This window comes from Symphalangus syndactylus, chromosome X (genome assembly GCF_028878055.3).
Source record: "Symphalangus syndactylus isolate Jambi chromosome X, NHGRI_mSymSyn1-v2.1_pri, whole genome shotgun sequence".
Lineage (NCBI taxonomy): Eukaryota > Metazoa > Chordata > Mammalia > Primates > Hylobatidae > Symphalangus > Symphalangus syndactylus.
The window spans coordinates 80,071,178-80,096,838 of record NC_072447.2 but is presented as its reverse complement, the minus strand read 5'-3'; the positions used below and the strand labels follow the sequence as shown (position 1 = coordinate 80,096,838).

The window sequence follows — 25,661 nt, the reverse complement described above, 5'->3', positions numbered from 1 at the left end:
GGTTAAGCTTTGTTCTCTTTTGGAGCCTGTGGCAGGGTAAAAAGAACATGAGCTTCTGAGCCAAACAATTTGGGGTTCTGATCCTTTAACTAGAAGTGTGATCTTGAGTAATTTCCCCAGTCTCTCAGAAGCTCAGTTTCCTCATCCCTAAAATGGCGATCCTCATTATCCACCTTGCAGGGTGGCTGTGAAGATTGAATGCTTCTGTGTATACAAAGCACCTCTCATAAGGTCAGTGCTCTTATCAGGGCTAGTAAGTGAGAAAGCCATATTTTGAACCCAGATCTTGCTGACTCAAAAACCTAGGCTCTCTGCTTCCTCACAAAGCCTTTGAAAATACCGGATCATATTTAAGCCTCACCAAAACTCCATAATGGAGGCAAGAAACAACACAGCTGAAGATGCTAATTTGTTTAGAGACACTTAGGATATCTGTGACAAAGCTAACACCAACTCCAGAGACTCAGTATCCTTTTTTAGCTATGAATGCTCAGTGTGTCTCCCTTTGCAGTTGTGTCCATTCCTTTCATAAGCATTTATTACCTACCACTGTGTGCCTGACTTGGTTTAGGTGCTTCTGGTGATTTAAGAGGCATGATCCATGACTTCCAGGAACTTAAAGACTAGTGGAAAGGCAAAAGCTGCACCTGACAACCAATTAGAGAAAAATTACACAAGACAGTGCATAAACAAGTATTAATAATTTAGCTAAAACTAATTGTATTAGTCAGCTCAGGCAGCCATAACAAAATACCATAAACCTGATGGTTTAAACAACAGAAATTTATTTTCTCACAATTCTGGAGGCTGGAAGTCCAAGATCAAGGCACCAGCATGGTCAGTTTCTTGTGAGGGTGCACCTCATGGCTTGCAGTCAGCCACCTTCTTGCCACATTCTCACATGGCCTTTCCTTGGTGTGTTTGCAGAGAGAAAACTCAAGAGATCTCTCTGGTGTCTCTTCTTATAAGGACACTAATTTTATCAGATCAGCTACCCCCTTCACCATGACCTTATTTAACCTTAATTACTTCCTTGCTCCAAATACAGCCACATTAGGGGTTAGGGCTTCAACGTGTGAATTGGGGTAGGAAGACACACAATTCATTCCATAGCAATGTGTGTGTGTATGTGTGTGTGTGTGTAATCACTGTGGCATTTATATAGACAAAGGATTACAGAGAGATACCAAGAGAACTAGAAAGGCCAGTTAGGAGGCCTTTGTGGTCCTCTAGATTCTAGATGCATTTTGGAGGTAGACCAAGAAGGCTTGTTGATGAAGTAGATATAGGAGTGAAGGAGAGCAAAGGCTTATCGAAGACCCCAAGGTTCTTTCTTGGGCAAGTGGGTGAATGGTTGATTGATAAAGGGAACACTGAGGGAGGAGTTGGGGGTGGGACTTGGGGGATCAGCGCATCTCGACTGGTATCCCTCCAGTCTTCCACCCATAATCCATCCTTCATATCAGTCATTTTTTAACAGTTCAACTTTAATCATGTTATCTACCTGCTTCAAATGCACACACACACACACACACACACACACCCTCCCAGAACTTATAGGTCTAAAATTCTTAGCGGAGAACACAAGATCGTTCTAGATTGGGCCCTAATCTCTTTTTCCCACTATGCTATCCCTGCTCCTGCCCTAAACCCTGATTCCACTATGCCTTTGACCAAGGTACTTCTTCTACTAGGAATGTCCTTTCTCCTACTTGCCTGCTGGATGAAGTCCTACTCTTCCTTCAAATTCCAATCCCCATGTCATCTGTCTGTGAAGTCCTCCCTGGCCACCCCTCCCCTCCATAGTTTATCACTCCTTTCCCTGCGATCCTATAATATCTGACACATATAGTTAACTTGAGACCTTATTATATTGTATTGTAATTCATTTACTCATCTGTCTCCTCAACTATACTAAATTCAAGGGCAAAAACTGTCTGATCCTCCCCTCCATCCCTAATTCCTACCACAGTCCCTGGAAACAAGCAGGTACTCAGAAAGAAGAAGTACTACAAGCACTCATGGAGTGATTACTATGTGCCTGGCACTGTTTTAAGTGATTTAGATGCATTATTTATCTGTATCCTCACAACACAACAACTATTGTTATCCCTATTTCATAAATGGCTTGCCCAAGTTGACAGAATGAATAAGTGGCAGAGCTAGGATTCAGACCCAGGCAGGGTGGCTCTGGAGTCTGAGCGCTTCACCACTACCCTACAAAACCTCTCTTGCCACCCCAGTGTTTTCCTGTCTGTTATTTACTTGGAGCCTGGGAGCTGCTTTGATGATGATGGCACAGAGTGAGGGAATTACTCTACTGAAACCAGAGGCTATAGCAGGAAGAGAGCTACAGAAACCCGCCCTGCTGGCCTCCATCTTTCCCTTTCCTGCCACTACTAAACTCCTTAAGCACGAGATAGCACATCCTTCTGCAGGGAGAGGAGCAGCCACTGGAGGAAGCCAAAGGATTTCCCTCTTTCCTCCAAGTCTCACTTTTCTGCCCTACATGGCTGCCAGCTTCTCCCTGCCCCAACCATTTGTAGCCAAAGAACTAGGCTTAGCTAACCCATGGGAACTCCAGTTCACATGCAGGCTTAAATTGAGTGTGTGCCCTTTAATATCCCCAGTGGGGCCTAGCTCATTGTGCTCTGCCTATTATTTTGTTTTGTTTTCTTTTGTTTTTGAGGAAGAGTCGAGTTTTTGGTTTTGATTCCCTCAAGAAAGAGAGGTCCCCGCTGTTCTACTCTGAACTAGAGCTAGTTCAGCTCCAGAATGGAGCCCTCAGGCTAATATAGCAAATAGAAAGAGAAGGTGGCAATCAGGGCAACAACTGCACAGTTGTGTTCATTCCTCCACTTCGCATTCCCTCAGCATTTAGGGACTTGGCTTTGTGCTGTTTTGTTTAGATTTTGAGAATGTTCCGAAGAGTAGAGATGACACAGGGTAAAGGCAGGGTTCCTGAAGCCGGATACACCCAGATTTGGAGTCCAGCTTCACCACTTACTAGCTGTGTGATGCAGGGAAGTTATTTAACCTGTGTCTTATCTGTTAGGTTCCTCATCTGTCATGGAGCTAATATAGTACCTGCCTCATAGGATGCTTGTTAGGATTTAATGAATTGATCCACATGAAATGCTTAGAACTGTACCTGGTTCATAAGTGCTCTGTAAACATTAGCTGGTACTATTTTTTAAATATAGTATAGTAACAGAGAATATAACAAACACACTTATTCCCACCATTCAGAATTAAAATGTGTTAAGATTTTATCTTATCTTTAAATCCTTAAAAAAAATCATAGATAAGTTGAATATCCTATGTCCTTCACTCCCAGTCCTATTCCTCTCCCAGTGCCCCCAAGGCATCCATTGTCATGAATTTGATGTGTATCTTTCCAGTTCATTTTCACCGTGATCAGAAACAAGATTTGGAATTTGGGGGGAATTATTTTTTTTTAATTGGGACAAACAGTACCATACTGTACATATTGTTTTGCAATCTGCTTTTTTCATTCAATATTTTTTCTCCTTTTATTGTTTTATTCAGTGAAGAGACATTCAATGTTGTTTCTAAGATCTACCCACATACATCCATTTCAGGCCATTAAACTGCTTTATAGTATCTCATCCTGTGGATATTCTGTGTTTTATTTAACCGTCCACATCTTTATGGACATTTGGATTGGTCCTAATTTTTTACCACCACAGTCCATTGCAATGAGCATTCTTACACTTGGTCCGTGGGCACATGTGCCAAGTTTCTGTAGAACACAGACCTGCAAATGGAATTGCTGGATCATGAGGTCTGTGCCTTTTCAATTTTACTAGACACTGTGGACCTGGCAGAGGCGGCAGAGTACAGTGAGTAAGAGTGTGACTTGGGGTCTGATAAATCTAACTTCAAATCCCAGCTGTGTTACTCCCCAAACTGTGTGACTCAGCAATTCTTTGTGCCTCGGTTTCTCTATCTGTAAAATGAGGAGAACAGTATATATTTCATAGGGTTGTTGTGTGGATTAAATGGAATAATGCATTTAAGGTACACTACTGACCAAAACATGGTAAGCTATTATTCTTTTTTACTATGTCTTATCACATATTTCCCCCTCAAATTTGAGAGTAGACCTTTTGTAAAGTGTAGATATGTGAATATAAAAAATACTAGAAAGACAGTGTTGGAAATATGGGTGATCTTTTTTCTTTGTACTTTTTTATTTTCCAAGTTTTTTGTCTGCTTGTTTTTTGGTTTTGGTTTTGGTTTTGAGATGAGGTCTTACTCTGCAGACAGGCTGGGGTGCAGCGGCGTGATCATAGCTCACTGTAGCCTCGACCTCCTGGGCTCAAGTTATCCTCTTGCCTCAGCCTCCCAAGCAGATGAGACTACAGGCATGTACCACCATGCCTGGTTAATTTTTTAATTTTTTTGTAGAGACAAGATCTTGCTGTGGTGCCCAGGTGATCTAAAACTGGTGGCCTCAAGTGATCCTCCTGCCTCGGCCTCCCAAAGTGCTGGGATTACAGGCATGAGCCACTGCACCCAGCCTTTTCCAAGTTTCCTACAAATGAAATGTATTAACTTTGTATATAAAAAACAAAATCACAATAAATGCAATTTTTAATGGAAAAGAATGTAAAGTAACTGAGATTTTTGGAAAAAAAAAAAAAAGAATTTTCTTTCTCGTGAGCAAGAGCTCTGCAAGAATAGTAGAAGAGGTCCTAAGAAATAGCTTTGTAAAAGTTGAAAAACAATGTAAGTGTTTACCAGTAGAAGATTGGCTACATATAATACATGTGAAAGAATCTCCAAGATAAGGTATCTAAATGAAAAGGGAATTACAGGACACTGTATACAATGTGTTTTCTTATTGTATTAAAATGATATTTTTATGCTTACATATGCAGTCTGTCTCTTGAAAGAGTTACAAAAACACTGGTAAGGGAACTGGGTATCTAGGACACAGCAAGGACTTATTCTTTTACAAAATATCCTTTTCTGCCTTTGGAATTTTTAACTAAATACATATATTACTTACTCAAACTTTTTCAATACAATGGTTTTAAAGTAGTTTATGCTAGAATGTAACAGACTTTTTGCAATTATTGTCAGTATCTCCTCAACTACCTTTAATCTAGCCTCCAAAGTTAGGGCAGGGAGGCTAAATTGGGGCCCTTATTTGCCCTGGTGTCTGGCTCTAGAGTCTATCCTCTTACCAGCTGGTTGTAACCTCCACCCCAATGCAAGAATGATTCAAAAGTTAACCAGGCACAGAAGGGTGGAAAGTGATTCCAGCAGAGCATAACAGCCTGAGTAGAGTGGATACATGTGGGTTTCTGTCTGTGTGCAACTACAAACAATTGTGTAAAAATTGTAAGGTGGAAAATGGTAAGAGATGCAGCTAGAGAGGTGTTTGGAGGCCAAGCTGTGGAGCCAACTCTTTATTAGTCATGCTAGATAGCTTAGACCCTCCTACCAAAGTTGTGGTGTCCCTAAAACTTTTACAGTAAGGGAGTAACAAGATCCATTTTGTATTTTTGAGTTTCCTTAGGCTGCTGTGTAAAGGATGAATTTGAGAGGGACATGACTGGAGATAGGAAGAGCAACTCAGAAGCTGTTAAGAGATGATGCAGGCCTGAATTTAAAATGTGAGCTAGGATTTGAACTCAGGCCTGCCTGACTCCAAAAATCAAATGTTATTTTATTTCTCCATCTAACACACTGCCTGAAGAAATGAACTATTGAGTTTCTTTGTGCCAGCTTTCCCCACACTGACGCCAGAAGTATACCAGCAGATATATGTCTTTATCTACACTGGGACAAAGAGGAAAAGGCTACCTCTTTTTTTTTTTTTTTTTTTTTTTTTTTTTTTTTTTTTTTTTTTAGACGGCGTCTCACTCTGTTACCCAGGCTGGATTGCAGTGGCGTGATCTCTGCTCACTGCAAGCTCCGCCTCCCGGGTTCACACCATTCTCCTGCCTCAGCCTCCCGACTAGCTGGGACTACAGGTGCCCACCATCATGCCCGGCTAATTCTTTGTGTTTTTAGTAGAGATGGGGTTTCACTGTGTTAGCCAGGGTGGTCTCGATCTCCTGACCTTGTGATCTGCCCGCCTCGGCCTCCCAAAGTGCTGGGATTACAGGCGTGAGCCACTGTGCCCAGCCAAAACTACCTGTTAATAAAGCCTGTGGATTCACAAAAGCAATTCTTTGTGAAGAAGGAAACCTCAAAGTACATGGTTTGGCAATTTTTGTCAAGAATTCTTGCTTACAACATCTTGGGGAAACTTCCTTGGGGAAACAGTAAGTTTGTATCCTGCCTTGTTCTTTAAATATTTTGCTTTACTATTAGTGTAAATTATCCAATATAGTTTATACCTCAGGTATAGAAAATTTAGAGAGGTGTATCATCCATAAATCCATGAATTCCCAATTTCAAAAAACCAGAATACAAATAACACTGTACAATTAATGCTATTATACATTTTAATCTTTGATGATTCAGAAGGCAATTCATGAATCTGGGGATCTCAGGGTCAATGTTAGAAACATCATTATCATAAGCTCCTAATAGGGCAGAGTTTCTTAATGCTGTATCCCCAGTGCCTAGTACATAGCAGACTTTTGGTGAATGAATAACTGAATGAATGATAGAGGACTGTAGCAGTAGACTGGGTAGACCCTTCTGATCCTATAGCTTTCCTAGGACCAGCTTGTATGCCTTTCTTTTACATCCTTCTCCTATAAGTAGAATACAAAATAGCAAGGCTGAGAAGATTGATCTATGGGAGCTTTTTTAGGGGGAGAGGGAAAAATCATCTAATAACTCAATTGTTTTTAAACAGCTTTAGCAAGATATAATTCTCATATCACAAAATTCACCCATTTAAAGTGTGCAATTCGGTGGGTTTTAGTATATTCACAAAGTTATGCAACCATTACCACTACCTAATTCTGGTATGTTATTATCCCCCCTAAAAGAAATCCCATGCTCACTAGCAATCAATCTCCTCTCCCCCCACCCCCCGGAAACAACCAATCTACTTTCTGTCTCTATAGATTTGCTATTCTGAACATTTCATATGAATGGAATCCTACAATATGTGGTCTTTTATCACTGGCTTCTTTCATTTAACCGAATGTTTTAAAGGGTCATCCATGTTGCAGCATGTATCAGTACTTCCTTTATTTTTATTACTGCATAGGAGCTTTCTGAGCCAGTAATTTGTGGTTTGGGTTATCACAGCGTTTCCTACATTTGGACAACTGAGGGAACTCATCTGAAACTGAAAGGAAGCCAGCATGAATACAACCTAGAGTGAATGAGATTACAGCCACCCTCATCTTTGGCAGTGGCATATTTGTGCTGAGCCAAAGATCTGTCTTAATAGGATGGCAGGCCCAAGTTATGTGTTGTGACCTCCTGGTGGCACTGGTCTAGTCTAGGAAGGGCTCATGGGTGCTGGTATAACAGGATGAGGCAAGTGCCTCATAGCTTGTGTTTCTGGCTTGGGCAGAGCTTGGGTGCAATTCCTCGTCTTCAGACATTTGAGAAAAGTATGTCGGGATCCCCTGGTTCCATTTGTTCTGTTTGCCAGTGGGCAGAGTACACTGCACTGTGCAGACAGGTTAGACAGTTTATTGTAGGCTGATGAAAGCAGATTAAAAAACCATCAGCTTGGTGGGAAACTAGCTCAGAATCCAATCCAAATGTCAGATGAAATATTTACACAGCCAGGAGATAAACCAAGGGAAACAGTGTGCCCTTTGTGTGTGCTTCTGAGTGTGCAGGCACACACAGAGCTGCTGACCATTTGTCAACTTCCAAGATTTATTCTGTTGCTTCTGGCAAGGGACAGCCTAATGATTTAATAGCTTGTCAACACCTACACACAGAAACAAGGACTGGCACTTCCTCATTTCTTATTTTCTTTGCTTTAAATAGGAATTTCTATTCCAAGTCACTGGAACCTGGAAATCAGACTGTCAGATTTCTCTTGACTTGAGTGCACAGTTCCTGAATCTGAGCATGATGAATGTTATAACTTTCCTGTTATACAAACACAGGGTTGCTACCCTTTCAGAATGACCCATTGAGTTCATATCCTAAAGCTTGAGTGTTTGCTTCAGACCTTTGCCGTGAGCCAATTTCAAATGGAGTGAAACTGTTTTGTTTCTGTCCCATGAACCTCTTGAGTTGAATGCCTGCTTGAGCAATCCAGTGCCTGGTTGCCACATTTACATTTGAGATGGAGACGTTGTTTAGAGGATTTTAGTGCAGAAGATTGGATTTCGTATGCAGAGTATTATTCTCCAGGCATCCTTGGGCAGTTGTGAGTTCCCCGAAAGAAGAGACCATGTCCTCTTCAACTCAGCAAACCCCACAGTGCCTAGCACAGCACCTAGCACACTGTCACTGTCATCTTGGTTAATTCATTTTCAGACAATTCCACCAAGATCTATGACAGAATGACAACCAGAGGGTTATATTTTATATTAGAATAATGCCTTGTGTATATTGGGCCTTTATCCCAAAGACAGGTAGTATAGCAAAATGGTATAGAGCTCTACTTCTCAAAGTTTAATATGCATATGAATTACCTAGGGTATGTTAAATGCAAATTCTGATTCAGTTCCTCCAGGCTGAAGCTTGAGATTGTGCCATTCTTGCAAGCTCCTGCGCGATATAATGTTGCCAAACCAGATACCACATTTTGAGCACCAAGAATCTAGAGCTATGCTATCCAATATGGTAACCAGTAGCCACTAGTGATTAGTAAGCATTTGAAATGTGGCTAGTCCAAATTGAGATGTGCTGTAAATGTTCAGTACACGCCAGATTTTAAAGACTTAGTAAGAAGAAAATGTGAAATATCTTATTAGTAATTTTATATTGGTTATATGTCAAATTGATAATATTTTGAATATGTTAGGTTAAATAAAACATTCTTTAAAATAATTTCGCTTGTTTTTTTAATTTTTATTGTGGCTACTCAGAACATTTTTAATTATATATGTGGCTTACATTATATTTCTACTAAACAGCACTGGTCTAGAGTAGGAGTAGCAAACTTTTAGAATAAAGGGCTGGGCCATAAATATTTTACGCTTTTCCGACCATATGATTTCTGTCCCAACTACTCATTTCTGCTGTTGTACACAAAAGCAGCCATAGACAGTATGTAAATGAATATTAGTTGTGTTCCAATAAAACTTTACTTACAAAAACAAGTAGAAATGGTAGCCTTGAAAACCAACAGCCTACAATCATGGTGAAAACCAGCAGCCTGGCAGCCACCAGAGGGAACAGAATATGGACTAGAAAGCTCAGGAACTGGAGGCATCAGGTACTGCTGAAGGTGAGGGTGTGAGGAGGAGCCAAAAACAGGAAGAATCCTTTCTAGAGAGTAATTAGACCCCCATTCTGAGGACCTCTGACTACTCCCATGTGCCACACACAGCTATGAGACTGGAGATTTAGTTTCTAAAAAAGCTACACCAGAGAGAACTGGAGCTCCTTCCAAGCCTCATTTCTGAACAATTAATATTTGGCCTGTCTATTGGTTCCTTGAAAGACCCCACTTGCAAGGCTTTTTTTATTAGGCACGATTCAAGAGTGTGCTCAGTGTGAAAAACTTTTTCCTTGGGGTATTTGTCAAAAATAATTAGAGACAAATGATTAACTTTACAGCTGCCTATGGTAATAGATAACAGTTGCGGTGAACATTAAGCTAACCAAAAAGCTTAAGTAAATGCTGGGGAATGAGATGTCCATATGGGGCTTAGAAAACCTCCAACAAATACCTGAGAATCTAAAAGGCTGTGCATATGCACAGGATGATATGCATTCCCAAGGCTGTGCACATGCTCAGAAAACACCTAAGAAAGGCCAAAGTTCTCACCTATGGCTGAACTTCAAGCTCTGTACAAGTGAAGTGCTAAGGCAAAGTTGCACCCAACACACACACAGAGCACCTTGGTAAAGACTGGGAGACTTACTGGCTCCATGAATTTAAGCAAATCTCTGTACAATCGTTAGCTGACGACTAACCTAACGAAGCAGAGACTTCTGTGACCCCACATGACAAAGAATCCAGACTTTGCAGAATTAATTTAGAAAAGCCACTAAACAGGCCAGGTGTGGTGGCTCATGGTTGTAATCCCAGCACTTTGAGAGGCCGAGGCAGGTGGATCACTTGAGGTCAGGAGTTTGAGACCAGCCTAGCCAATATGGCGAAACCCCGTCTCTACTGAAAATACAAAAGAAAATTAGCCAGGCGTCATGGTGCATGCCTATAATCCTAGCTACTTGGGAGGCTGAGGCAGGAGAATTGCTTGAACCCAGAAAATGGAGGTTGTGGTGAGCCGAGATCACGCCACTGCACTCCAGCCTGGGTGACAGAGTGAGACTCTGTCTCAAAAAAAAAAAAAAACCACTAAACAAATAAACACCAGCAGCAACAACAACAAAACTCTGGGGAGAGGGAGAATTTGTTTTCCAGTTACCACATTATATAATTTTAAACGTTCAATTTTTAACAAAACTTGTAAGATATGCAAAGAAACAAGAAATGGTGAATACATAGGAAAAAATATTAACATCAACTGTCACTGAGGACATCCAAACATTGGAATTACTAGACAAGGACTTTAAATTAGTTATTTTAAATATGTACCAAAATTTAAAGGAATGTATGACATGTCTCATCAATATCAATAAATATCAATAAATAGAAATTATATTAAAAATAACTAAAATGGTGGCCGGGCATAGTGGCTCACACCTGTAATCACAACACTTTGGGAGGCCGAGGTGGGTGGATCACCTGAAGTCAGGAGTTCAAAACCAGCCTGGCCAACATGGCAAAACCCTGTCTCTACTAAAAATACAAAAATTAGCCAGGCATGGTGGTGGGTGCCTGTAATCCCAGCTACTCGGGAGGCTCAGGCAGGAGAATTGCTTGAACCCTGGAGGTGGAGGTTGCAATGATCCGATATTGTGCCATTGCACTCCAGCCTTGGCAACAAGACTGATCTCAAAAAAAAAAAAAAAAAATACTGAAGGGAATCCTTCAGGCCGAAATGAAAGGACACTAGACAGCAACTTGAATCCACATAAAGAAATAAAGACCACCAGTAAGGGTCACTACATAAGTAAATATCAAAGTACAAATATATTTTTCTTTGGAACTCTTTTCTTCTATATATGATTTAAAACACAGCTGCATAAAGCAATAAATCCACTTTGATAAGTGCACAATGTATGAAGATATAATTTGTGTGACAATAACAACACAAAGGAGAGGCATGAAAATGGAGCTATATGGAAACAAAGTATTTATGTACTTAGGCCATTTTGTGTTGCTATAACAGAATACCTCAGGCTGGGTCATTTATAAATAAGAGGTTTATTTAGCTCATGGTTCTGGAAGCTAGGAATTTCAAGAAGCACGGTGCTGGCATTAACTTGGCCTCTGGTAAGGGCTTTTGTCCTGTGTCACAACATGGCAAAAGGTCAAAGAGTAGGAAGGCACATGCAAAGAGGCAAAATCTGAACTAATCCATTTCTGCAAGAACTAATCCAGTTTTGCCAGAGTGAGAACTCACTACCATGAGAATGGCACCAAGCCATTCATGAGGAATCTTCTCTCATGACCCAAACAACTCCAACTAGGCCCATCTCCCAACACTGCCACATTGTGGATCAAGTTTTAAATGAGTTTTGGTGGGGATAAACAAACCATATCCAAACCATAACATATACTATTGAAATGAAGTTGATATTAATCCAAACTGTATTGTTAAAAGTTAAGATGTTAATTATAATACTCAGGCAACCACTAAGAAAATAAATATACATATACATATATATACACACATACATATATATACACACATTTATACATGTATGTAATACATTTTTATATATGTAAACTAACAAGAAAATTAAAATGGTATGCTGGAAGATATCTATTTAATAAAAAAAGAATGCAGTAATGGAGGAATCGAGGAACAAAAAAGCTTAAGACATGGAGAACAAGTAGCAATGTGGCATACATAGACTATGCCTTATCAGTAATTATATTAAATGTAAATGATTAAACACTCCAATTAAAAATTAGAGATTGGTCAAATGGATTTTAAAAACATAATTCAACTATATGTTGTTCATAAAAGAAATACTTTAAATTCAAAGGCACACGTAGGTTGGAAGTAAAAGGATGGCAAAAGATATAGCATGCATATGGTAACAAAAAGAGAGCTGGTGTGGCTATACTAATAGACAAAATTATAAATCTATGTCACCTAACAACAGAGCACCAAAACATATGCAACAAAAACTAAAGAAGTGAAAAAGAGAAATAAGAAATTTAACAATAATAGTTGGAGATGTCAATACCCCATTTTCAATAATAAATAGAACAGCTAGAGAGAAGATCAACAAGGAAATAGATTTGGACAACGTGATAAACCAGCTAGAGCAGAATACACATTCTTTTCAAGTGCACGTGGAACATTTTCTAGGACAGAACATAAGTTAAATTACAAACGAAGTCTCAGTAAATTTAAAAGGATTGAAATCATACAAAGTACTTTGGAATTAAATTAGATGAAAAGGAATGAAATTAGAAATCAATAAAAGAAGGAGATTTGGGTAATTCATAAATATGTGGAAATTAAACAGCACACTCCTAATACAAAAGGTTGAAGAAGAAATCACGTTGCTTCATGGCCTTTTGGCTAAGTTCAAGTGTAGTATCTGTCCTTATCAGTTTAATATCTGATATATCCTCTATCTGAGGACAATACACTAAATGGATTTTTGGAGCAGGGAGACAGAATAAGAACTAGTTTCCTCCACTCCATGCATCAACCTTGTATTGCAGTACCTCCAGAAATGGTGCACCCCTCCCAATAAAAAAAAAAATTAAAAGAAAAGAAATCACAAAGAAAGTTAGAAAATACTCCGAGATGAATGAAAACAAAAACAAAACATGCCAAAACTTATGGAGTGCAATGAATGCAGTACTCAGAGGGAAATTTGTAACTGCAAAGGTCTGCTTAAAAATAAGAAAGATTACAAATTAATAACTTAATCTTTCATCTTAAGAAAACAGAGAAGAGCAAACTAAACCCGAAGCAAGCAGAGGAAAAGAAATAATAAAAATTAAGTGGGGCATGGTGGCTCACACCTGTAATCCCAGCACTTTGGGAAGCCAAGGCGGGTGGATCACCTGAAGTCAGGAGTTTGAGACCAGCCTGGCCAACATGGTGAAACCCTGTCTCTGCTAAAAATACAAAAATCAGCCAGCCATGGTGGCGTGCTCCTGTAGTCCCAGCTACTGAGGAGGCTGAGGCAGGAGAATCACTTGAACCTGGGAGATGGAGGTTGCAGTGAGCCAAGATTGCGCCACTGCACTCCAGCTCTGGGCGACAGAGCGAGACTCTGTCTCAAAAAACTAAATAAATTAAAAATAAAAATTAGAGCAAGAAGAACTGAAATAAAGAATAGAAAACAATAGAGAAATTTGGTGAAATCGAAAGTTGGTTCTTTGCAAAGCTCAGCAAAATTACAAAACTTTAGGTAGTCTTAAGAAAAAAATGTCTCAAATTATGAAAATCAGGAATGACAGTGGAGATATTACTACCCACCTTAGAGAAATAAAAAGGAGCATAAAGAGCCAGGCACAGCGTCTCACACCTGTGATCCCAGAACTTTGGGAGGCCAAGGCGTGAGGATCGCTTGAGTCCAGAAGTTCGAAACTAGCCTGGGCAACATGGTGAGACCTCATCTCAAAAAAAAAAAAAAAAAGAGCATAAAGGAATACTATGAGCAACTGTATGCCAACAAATTTTATAACCTAGATGTAATGAAAATATTCCTAGAAAGACACACAATACCAAAACTAACAAGAAAAAATGGAATGGAATATCTGAATAGACCTAAACCAAGTAAAAGAGATTGAATTAATAATTTTTTGAATTCCCACAAAGAAAACCCCAGGCACATATGGTTTCACTAGTCAATTCTACTGATTGATACCAATAATGGTTGATTTTATTTGTCAACTTTATTGGGCCACAAAAATGCTCAGATACCTGGTTAAACATTATTTCTGGTTGTATGTGTGAGGGTGTTTCCAGAAGAGATTACCATTTAGATTAGTAGATTAAATCAAGAAGATTTTCCTTCTTAGTATGGGTTGGCATCATCCAATCTGTTGAGGGCCTGAATAGAACAAAAGGTGAAGGAAGAATTATCTCTCTCTCTTCCTCCCTTCCCTTCTCTTCCCTCCCTTCCCTTTCCTCCCCACTCCTCCTCTCCCGTCTCTCAATGACTGCTTGAGCTAAGATTTCAGTTTTCTCCTGCCCTAGGACTGGGATTTACACCATCAGCCCTCTGGTTCTCAGGCCTTTGGACTTGGACTAGAACTTACACCATCATTTCTCCTGGTTCTCAAGCCCTCAGACTCAGACTAGAGCAATGCAACCAGCTGTCCTGGGACTCCATTTTGCAGATGGCAGGTCAAAAGTCTTCTCAGCCTCCATAATTGCATGAGCCAGTTCCTCACAATAAATCTATTTTATGTAGATAAATGATAGATTTATTCATCTAGATATTTATTTTTACATATATTTCTAGAGAATGAGAGAGAGAGAGAGATATCTTATTTGTTCTCTTTCTCTGGAGAACACTGACAAATAAAACTTCCCAACTATGAAGCCAGTTCTACCTTTATACCAAAACCAGATAAAGAAATCACAACAGGCTGGGCACAGTGGCTTACGCCTATAATCCCAGCACTTTGGGAGGCCAAGGCAGGAGGATCACTTGAGTCCAGGAGTTCAATTGAGACCAACTTGGGCAACTTAATGGGACCCCCGTCTCTACAAAAATTTTAAAAATTAGCTGGGTGTGGTGGTGCATGCCTGTGGTCCCAGCTACTTGGGAGGCATTAGGTGGAGAGGGTGGGATGGGAACTGTTTGAGCCCAGGAGGTCAAGGCTGCAACAAGCTGTGATCACACCACTGCCCTCCCGCCCAGATGACAAAGTGAGACCCTGTCTCCAAAAAAAAAAGGAAAGAAAAGAAAAAGAAAAGAAAGTAAAAGACAACTCACAGAATGGGGAAAAAAAAATTGTGAATCAAAATATTTGCAAATCATATATAAAGGACTTGTATCCAGAATACATTTTTTTTTTTTTTTGAGACAGGGTTTCACTCCTGTCACCCAGGCTGTAGTGCAATGACATGATCTTGGCTCACTGCAACCTCCGCCTCCCGGGCTCAAGCGATTCTCCCGCCTCAGTCTCCTAAGCAGTTGGGACTACAGGCGTGTGCTACTGCACCCGGCTAATTTTTGTATTTTTTGTATAGATGGGGTTTCACCATGTTGCCCAGGTTGGTCTTGAACTCCTGACCTCAAGTGATGCGCCCGCCTCAGACTCCCAAAGTGCTGGGATTGCAGGCATGAGACATGGTACCCAGTCTCAGAATACATTTTTAAAACCCTTAGTACTCACCTAGCAGGCCAGGTGCAGTGGCTCATGCCTGTAATCCCAGTGCTTGGGAGGCCAAGGCAGGAGGATCACTTGAGCCCAGGAGTTCAAGACCAGCCTGGGCAACATAGCAAGACCCCCATCTCTACAAAAACTTTTTTAAAAAATTAGGTGGGCATGTTGGTGTGCACCTGTAGTTTTGGTTACTTGGGAAGCTGAGGCAGGAGGATTGCTTGAGCCCAGCAGTTTGAGGCTGCAGTGAGCTATGATTGTACCACTGCACTCCAGCCTGGGTGACAGAGTGAAACCCTACCTCTGAATAATAATAGCAAAATAGTATTCCATGGTGTACATGTCCTTTGTAGGGCCATGGATGAAACTGGAAAACATCATTCTCAGTAAACTATCGTAAGGACAAAAAACCAAACAGCGCATGTTCTCACTCATAGGTGGGAATTGAACAATGAGAACTCATGGACACAGGAAGGGGAACATCACACTCCGGGGACTGTTGTGGGGTGGGGGGAGGGGGGAGGGACAGCATTAGGAGATATACCTAACGCTAAATGACGAGTTAATGGGTGCAGCAAAACAACATGGCACATGGATACATATGTAACAAACCTGCACATTGTGCACATGTACCCTAAAACCTAAAGTATAATAATTAAAAAAAAAAGAAAATCTGGTAGACTTTTCAACTTTTGAAAAACAATCCTTCCTGTTCTGGGAAATAGTTTAGTTGTTTTTATTCTAAAACTTTAAAGTTTATGTTTGAAATAAAGTCTTATTTTTCTATGTAAAAAAAAAAAAACATAGCAAAATAACCCAGTTTTAATATGGGCAAAAGATACATATAGACATTTCTCCAAAGAAGATATACAACTGGTCAATAAATATACGAGGGAATGCCTGACATCATTAGTCATTAGGGAAATGCAAATCCCAAACCACTATGAAATATCACTTCACTCCTACTAGGATGACAATAATCAAAAAGATGGATAATAGCAAATGTTGGCAACAATGCAGAGAAATTGGAACCCTCATACATTGCTGATGGAAATATAAAATGGTGCAGCCACTTTGGAAAACAGCACAGCAGTTCCCTAAAAAGTTAAATAGAGTTACCAAATGACCCAGAAATTCTATTCCTAGGTATATAACCACATATGTTCACACAAGAATGTGTACACAGATTTTCATAGCAGCACTATTCATAATAGCCAAAAACTTGGAATCAACCCAAATGTCCATCAACTGATAAATGGATAAACAAAATGTGTATCTATACAATGGAATTCAGCCATAAAAAGAACAAATTACTGATACATACTACAATATGGATGAACCTCGAAAACATTATGCTAAGTGAAAGAAAGACATAAAAGGCCACATATTCTATTATTCCATTTGTATGAAATGTCCAGAATATGAAAATCCATAAAGACAGAAAGTAGATTACTGGTTGCCAGGGGATAGGGGAACAAGAAGTGAATGCTCAATGGATATGAGGTTTCCTTCATGGGTGATGAAAATGTTCTGGAATTAGGTAGTGGTTGCACAACTTTGTAAATATGCTACTTGTGAATATACTAAATAATGCACTCTAAAAGGGTAAATTGTATCTCAAGGAAAAAAAAGGCAGAGGGACAGATTTGGCTCATGGGCCATAGTTTGTCAACTCCTGGTCTAAAGCAATGATTTTTGGAGTCACACAGACCAGAGTTAGAATCCTAATTTTCAACTTATGAGCTCTATGACCTTGGACAAGTCACCTAATAGCTTTAAGCCTCACTTTTCTTTTTTATATGTTGGGGATATGTATAGTATCTCCCTTGTATTGTGTGAGGGTGGAGTTAGGTCAAATATAAGCTCCATGAAGGCACTCTATCTCTAGGGCCTAGAACTGGCAGGCTCTCAATATACATGAATGAATAACTAAAGGATTTAACACAGTCACTGACTCATCGTAATAAATAATAGCAAATCCTTATACAGTATTTACTGTATTACAGGTACTATTCTAAGTGCTTTGCAGGACTTTATTTCATTTAATACATAGTGTTATTACCATCCTCATTTTCCAGATGAGGAAACTAAGGTACAAAAAAAATGTAACTTGCCCAAAATTACACAGCTAGCAAATGGTACAGCTAAAATTAAAACCCAGGCAGTTGTGCTCATAAGTCTATGCAATAAATGTTGAATGTCAATTATCATCATCATCATCATCATAGAGTTTAAAACATATCCAGGGATACAGATCTCCTTTCTCCTTTTGGTATCTAAGCACATACTAACAACTCTACTTCCTCAGTGTTTGATTGAGGGTGAGGATGCTTCTCAAGTCTCTGATGTTCTGCTAGAGAACATATTCATTCTTTCATCCATCCATTCATTCATGTATTTATCAAGCATGTAGAGGATCCCTACTGTGTTCTAGGCCCCATGCTATATAAAGATAAAAAAGACATACTCTATCCTGAAAGAGCTCAATGTCTAGTCGGGAAGACAATTATAATACACAGTGATAAGTGCTGCAGTAGAGATTATGCAAGAATGCTATGGAAGCAGAGAAGACCCAAGCAGGGAATAGTGTGGAGGTAGGAAGGACCTGTGAACACTTCCTGGAGGAAGTGGTACCTGGAGAATGTTCCCAAAAAGGAATGTGGATTAGTCGGGTGTAGGAAGGGAGAAATAAGTCAAGATTAGGTTAAAGTATGCATATATATATATAGACTGAAAGGCCCAGGAGCCCTTGGTGAAACCCAGGGAACAAATGGCACAGAGTCCAACATGACCAAAAGTCAGGTGGCAGAGGGGACCTGAAAAAGCTCCTAAGGGCCCAAGTGCCATTCAAGTTTGGTCCTGAGCAACTAACTACCCAGCATTCCCCAACCCCTTACCCTACTTTATTTTTCTCTGCAGCACTTATCACCATCTGACATGTACATGCTTGTTTATTTACTATCTGTCCCCTCCCACTAAAATGTGAGCTCCCTGAAGGCAGAGACTTTGTTTTGTTCACTGCTATATCTCCTTTGACTACTACATACACATGTTTAGATTGCCTGCATTCATAGCCACTCAATAAGTATTCTTAAATAAATGAATGAGTGAAATAAAATCAATAAACTAATGTCCTGAGAGCTCTAGGGAAGACAGAGATGATTAAGATACAGGACCCAACTTCCAGGAACTTATAGGCTTAGCGAGAGACCTAATACATGAAACATGAGTGCCTATCGCACTCTGTCTGCTCTCTTCTTTCACTTCCTGCTTTCTCTCCTAGAACTTTCAGACCATTGTCTGACCATTCAGAGTTCCCCATCCCTCATAAATATTTCTCCACTGCATCCAGGACTTCCTAGTCCCCAAAAGTGGCTCATGTTCCAACATACACCTGCCCTCCTTCCTGGCTCTGCCCATCCAAAATCTCATTCCTGGTAGCTGTCCAAGTCTACTAGATGTTGTTAGCATGCTCAAACTAATTTTCACTAATGTATGACTCACTTCCAGAGTAGTCTAGGGTATATTACTTTTTTAACTTTTCATTACGGGAACTTTCAAACATAAATAAAGCAGAGAGAAGAGTGTAATGAACCCCCATGTACCCATCACCCAGCTTCAACAATTGCCAATTACCATTCCTATTTCTTCTATCCCCCATTTTTTTTTTCTGAAGAATTTTAAAGCTGATCCCAGGTATCATACCATTTCATAGCTGATGGCCTATAAATATTTTAGTATGTATCTCTAACAGATAAGGACCTTTTCTTAACATAAACACAATACCATTATCAAACTCAACAAAATTAATAATCCCTTATCATCTGTGGTGGTTAATACTGAGTGTCAACTTGATTGGATTGAAGCGTACAAAGTGTTGATCTTGGGCATGTCTGTGAGGGTGTTGCCAAAGGAGATTAACATTTGAGTCAGTGGGCTGGGAAAGGCAGACCCACCCTTAATCTGGGTGGACACAATCTAATCAGCTGCCAGCACAGCTAGAATATAAGCAGGCAGAAAAATGTGAAAGGAGAGACTGGCCTAGCCTCCCAGCCTACAGATTTCTCTCATGCTGGATGCTTCCTGCCCTCGAACATCAGACTCCAGGTTTTTCAGTTTTGAAACTCGGACTGGCTCTCCTTGCTCCTCAGCCTGCAGACAGCCTATTGTGGGACCTTGTGATCATGTGAGTTAATACTTAATAAACTCCCCTTTGGCTGGCCGCGGTGGCTCACGCCTGTAATCCCAGCACTTTGGGAACCCAAGGCAGGTGGATCATGAGGTCAGGAATTCGAGACCAGCCAGGCCAACATGGTGAAACCCCATCTCTTCTAAAAATACAAAAATTAGCCAGGCGTGGTGCCACATGCCTGTAGTCCCAGCTACTCAGGAGGCTGAGGCAGGAGAATGGCTTGAACCTGGGAGGTGGAGGTTGCAGTGAACCGAGATCGTGCCACTGCACTCCAGCCTGAGCGACAGAATGACACTTCGTCTCAAAAAACCATGTAGTTCTGTTTCTCTAGAGAACCCTAATACATCAGCTAATACCAATCTCTGTTAAATTTTACCCAGTTGTCCCCAAAATATCCCTTACGTGGATTTGTTCAAATCAGGCTCCAAAGAAGACCCATACATTAGGCATATACTTGTTAGGTTTAAGGCTACTTGATAAAATTTCAGGCCTTATGGAAAAGTGGGGACTAATCAGCTTGAAGCCCCTCTGGACATCCCAGATTCCCTAACCCTAGGAGCTTCAGGATAGCCTCTCCCTGGCTGGAGAAAGGAGCTAGCCATTCAGGCCCCAGGTTCCTCATCAGATCTTTTTTCTGTTCCCCAATAAGGGGTGGAGGGACTGTCATCTTGCGGTAGAGTGGGGAGACAAGGAGAACCAGCGAAATGTCTTGCAACTAAGTTTTTAGTCTGCCTCCTGTCCAACCACCCCAATCCCCACCTCCATCCTAGCTGACCTCAGAAATATTTGGTTCAGCTGTGTAAATGTCATCGTAATTACAGTCATTCTTAGGAGCTGCTTATCATTATGCCTAATTACAGTACAGCACAATAATCATTATGTGTATCATTAAAGATGTGTCAGATTGACTTTGCCATGAGTTTTATTTTATTTCAATACTAAATTGCTCCAGTAGGCACAGCCTTTAGAGCTTGTTGCTCCTGGTCCCTACTGGGGAGCAGGAGACCAGCTGTTGGCCAGCCTGCATCTGAGCATCCCATCCTGTCCCGTCCAGTCCTGTACACTGCCACCTGCGCTGGCTCTGCTGCAGCCCAGTTTGGAGGTGCCTGCCTGCCTGCCTGCCCTTCTGCTCCATGGACTGCACACCTGGGCTTAAGGCAGAGTGATTTGCACTTAACAAACAACAGAAACAACCAAAACAACAAAACCCTGCAGGCTCTGCCAGCATCAACCACTGCTTCCCCTGTCCACCAGGATCTCAGTCAAGCTTCTCATTGATTCAATCCATGCAACATCTTCATTATTCTCCCTATATGATGACAGGGAATGTGAAATGAGCTGATATGTCCAAAGTCATCGGGTTCATCATTAGCAGAACCGGAAAAAGAACTAGAAGCTATGATGCTGAGCCAGAGCTTCTGTGGGAGCCCTGGCCAGGTCAGGCTCCATGTGTTAGGCATTCCTCTCTGGTAATGGATGCATTTTCAGTTTTCAAATGTACTAAACGATGCTATCTGTGCTGCTGGGCAACTTCCTGAGAAGCAAGCACAGGAGAGTTGAGGGGTGTGGGGGCGGGGAACAGTACTTTTCCAACTCGTGTTTTCGTGCTGTGAGAACCAAACTGAGAGCCTGGACAAGGTCACCCTACACCTTGCCTCACTGGTACATTGTCAGGCCGCCTCTGCCAGCAGACTTCTTGCAGCTTGCCAGCACCAAGGTCGTCACGAATCAGATAAACCAGTGTTGAAGAAGCATGTGTAACATATCAAATCATTGCCTAATGAGCCTTTCCTCTGGGTCCTGTGCAGACCCAACAAGTGAGTTCAGTGCATGTTTGCTCAAATGCTCATTTATTCAGCCAGCCTTGAGTGAGGGCCATCTTTGTGCCCCGCGTTGTGCTAAGAAAACATCTTTGTGCCATGTAGTTCTTGCTCCTAAGAGCTGCACTCACGGCCCAATGGGGAAGGACAGCATGTAAACAAAGATGCCAGAGTAGGCCAGAGGGCTGTAAAAGGCCTTGTGGATGGCTAGGTGTGGTGGCTCATGCCTGTAATCCCAGCACTTTGGGAGGCCGAGGCAGGCAGATCACGAGGTCAGGAGATCGAGACCATCCTGGCCAAAATGGTGAAACCCTGTCTCTACTAAAAATACAAAAATTAGCTGGATGTGGTGGTGCGTGCCTGTAATCCCAGCTACTCGGGAGGCTGAGGCAGAAGAATTGCTTGAACCAGGGAGTCAGAGGTTGCAGTGAGCCGAGATCGCGCCACTGCACTCCAGCCTGGCGACAGAGTGAGACTCCATCTCAAAAAAAAAAAAAAAAAAAAAAAAAAAAAAAAAAAAAAAACCTTGTGGAAACACAGGGGAGGGAATGAGGAACTCTGACTTTGGGGAGTCAGCAAAGACTTCAAAGAGGTTACATTTGAGCTGGGTCTTGAAAGCTGAGTAGGAATGGTCTAGGCTGAGAAGGGAGGGCTGGGCATTCTCTGCAAAGGGAATGGTGAACGGAAAGGCAGGGAGGTGTGACAGAGCGTGAAGGAACCCAGGATCCTTTTGCAGATAAAGAGGAAACGAGTTTCCATTAATGTATCTCATGGCCTTAATAATTTAAGGTCAGACCTCAAGGTGGAACATCACTCTGGTTGACTGGTTTTCCATGACCTTTGCTTCCCTGGCCTGCTTTTGTGCCATCCTTTTGGCCTTTTTGCAGTAGCTCTGAATTTAGCTCAAAAGCTTATGCTGAAATATGCCATTTCATTTTGTTCATTCTATATTTTGTGCCAATCACACTGGCCCATTGAATGGCTTAGCTATATGTTATTCTAGGTTTCGTGGAGCAGCAAAACGAGGCCTTTTTCCCCCCAGAGTCAAACTCAAGGAAGCAGAGCCTGCTGTGAGAGAGGATGGCACAAAATCTTTGAGGACACCTGAACTCCATGGGCTAGGCATTTGCTGCCCATGTCTATTGTCAACTGAATGGCGTGTTTGTTTAGCTGCAACTGCTCTCTTCATTAGAGGGGCATTAAAATGCCGTTGGTTTGAGTGTGGCAAGGTGATAAATCATCCTTGTGTGGACTCTTAAATAAACTATTAGGGGACAAGCCTAAGTGTGCCTTTGCTAATCTGTTGGTGAGCATTAGCCACATCTAGAGCCTTGGAGGGGCCGAACAGCCATAAGTTAGAGTTTTTGTAATGAAAATGAAACCCCCTTCATTTATCTAGCCTCAGACCTTTTCACAAAATTTCTTCCTGTGACCCTCATAGACAACCCTTTAAGGTTGGTGGGGTGGGAACTCATGCCCCATTTGACCAACGTGGCGACAGAGCCTTGAAGAATTAAGTGTTGGTGGAAACCAGGCCCCTGATCGCAGTGCTGGGGACCTTTCCTACTACTCCGTGCTGCTTGCTGCTAAGCCAGCCTTTCCCCTGAGCCATGTGGGCCTGGGCAGAGGTGGCACTCATGCATTTAGAGGACAGCTGGCTGCCGGGAAGCACCAAGTCTACAACTGTGGAACAGGCTTCCCGCTATGTTCACAGTACGCTTGCCTTAAGAAATACCTCTGGATGCTTGCCATGTTAGCACCAAACTAGTAAGGTAGATAAAGAATGACAAAGAGCAACCTTGGAGAGCAAATACCCCTCCAAGATCTATGCCATTTACTCCCTTCTTACCAGCAGGATCAGGTTCAACCTACATAAATCTATTTTAGTGTATTTTAATTGCTTGTAAACTAAGTGTTTCCTGTATATGCCACTGACCATGAATAATTAGAATCATTTCAATGACTGGGTTTTGGAAAGTGAATGGGAGAGCAGACAAAAAGGGGCTGCTCAGAAGCGAGAGTCATTTGTTAAAGCGTGAGTGGAATCGTTGTCTCAGCCTTCTCCAGTTTTGGTTTGTTTTTTTCATGATGTCACTAGAGCCGCCTGTTTTTCAGCTACTCTGGCTGCTCTTCATTTTGTATGCCTCTCTCATGTTAAGTAATGCCAGCTGCTGACAATGACCAGGCCTGACTGGCCACATGTCAGAGTCATTCATTCACTCAGCAAAGATGTATGGAGCGCCTACTATGTGCCAGGCCCATACCAAATCTTAGGGACAAAGAAAAGAATAAGGCCCAGTTCCCACCCTTGAGAAGAACACTGCCCAGTGGAGGAGACAAGCACAAAAACAGTTACACTAGAATGTGTAGGTGATAGAATCAAGAGGCAGTGAGCTGTGGGAACACAGAGGAGGAACTTACTCTATCTGGGGGAGCTGGGAACGGCACAGTAGAGAGGCAACATTTAGCAAGGGCTCAAGGGAAACAGAAGAATTGACCAGATAAAGAGGAGCGGGGAGAGACACTTCAGGTCAATGTGGCTACAGTTTAGGGGCCGTAGCCCAGGTCGTGGTGTGCGATAAGGCTGGAGAAGTCAGCCTTTGTATGTCCTGCTTTCAAGTTTGGACTCAGTCCTGCAGTCAGTGGGGAGCCGACCATGGTTTGTAAGCAAGGGAATGACATGATCAGATCTGAATTTCTGATGGAAAGCTCAGGAAGGGAGGGGAGACAGGGAAATCAGTTAGAGGCTAACTAGAATTTTGCTTTGTCTTCCCTCTGGACTGCAGGAGCTCCTTGCCTGCACCTCTATTATGGTTCTTCCCACAGTGCATTATAATTGATCATTTGCGTAGCTGTCTCTCCATTCACTCCTTGAGGGCAGGGGCCAAGTCTCGTGCATCTCTTCATGAACAGAGCCTGGCACACAGGAGTGCTCAAGAAACATTGGTATCATGTGAATGAGTGAATAAATGAATCAATAGGTGCTGAGCAAGTGCAACTCCAGTTTGCCCCAAGTAACCTCTCTGATGGATATATCAGAGACAAATCCTACTCTGATGGAGTAGCAATTCCATCCATGGCTTTTCCCCTCTCTGCCAAGCCCATAATTCTATCGTGGTCCATCACAAAAGAAAGATGCATTATTCAAAGCAGACAAGAAAGTTGCTTACAGAGCTGCGTTGGTGCTGGTTTTGACCCAGTACTCTGTTCTTTCTCTACAAATTAATTTTTGATGACTTGTTTACAGTATATCTTCATCGTCCTTATTCCACTTCTTGTGCATTTCATACCTTCTCTTCCTTCCTACTTAAATCTTGCTCATCCTTCAAGGCCAGTTCAATTGCCTCCCATCTCCTCCATGAAGCCTTATTCATTACTCAGCCCCTATACTCAGAATTAAGAATTCCCACTTCAGAATTTCCCTTGAGAAATGACTTACCTCTGACATTCTTCTTATCATAGTTATTCCTGTACTTGTCTGCAATCTCTACTAGACTGTAAGCTCCTCAAGACCAGAGATTATATCTGTGTCATTATCATCTCCCCAGCACCTACCACACTGAATCCTGCCCCAGCAGATAACCAGTGAGTGTTTTCAAATATAGGTTGAGCATCCCAGATTTGAAAATCTGAACTCTAAAATGCTCCAAAATCCAGAACTTTTTGAGTACCAACATGGTGTGCAAAGGAAATGCTCACTGGAGCATTTCAGATTTCGGATTTTTGGATTAGGCATGCTCAACTAGTACATACAATGCAAATAGTCCAAAATCTGAAAAAAAATTCAAAATACAAAATACTTCTGGCCGGGCGCGGTGGCTCACGCTTGTAATCCCAGCACTTTGGGAGGCCGAGGCGGGCGGATCACGAGGTCAGGAGATCGAGACCACGGTGAAACCCCGTCTCTACTAAAAATAGAAAAAATTAGCCGGGCGTGGTGGCGGGCGCCTGTAGTCCCAGCTACTCGGAGAGGCTGAGGCAGGAGAATGGCGTGAACCCGGGAGGCGGGGCTTGCAGTGAGCCGAGATCGTGCCACTGCATCCAGCCTGGGCGACAGAGCGAGACTCCGTCTCAAAAAAAAAAAAAAAAAACTTCTGGTCCCAAGTATTTTGGAAAAGAGATATTCAAACTGTAATACCCA

General features: G+C 41.6%; 1 protein-coding gene and 1 non-coding gene across 12 annotated transcripts in view; both read left to right on the top strand.

Moving 5' to 3' along the window:
- HDAC8 (histone deacetylase 8) overlaps positions 1 to 25,661 on the top strand; it is a 239,259-nt gene that overhangs the window by 178,217 nt on the left and 35,381 nt on the right. The gene's annotated exons all lie outside the window — the stretch shown is intronic.
- LOC129476629 (U2 spliceosomal RNA) lies at positions 12,718 to 12,908 on the top strand. Its single transcript, XR_008655051.1, has one exon. It is a non-coding gene; the product is annotated as a U2 spliceosomal RNA (small nuclear RNA).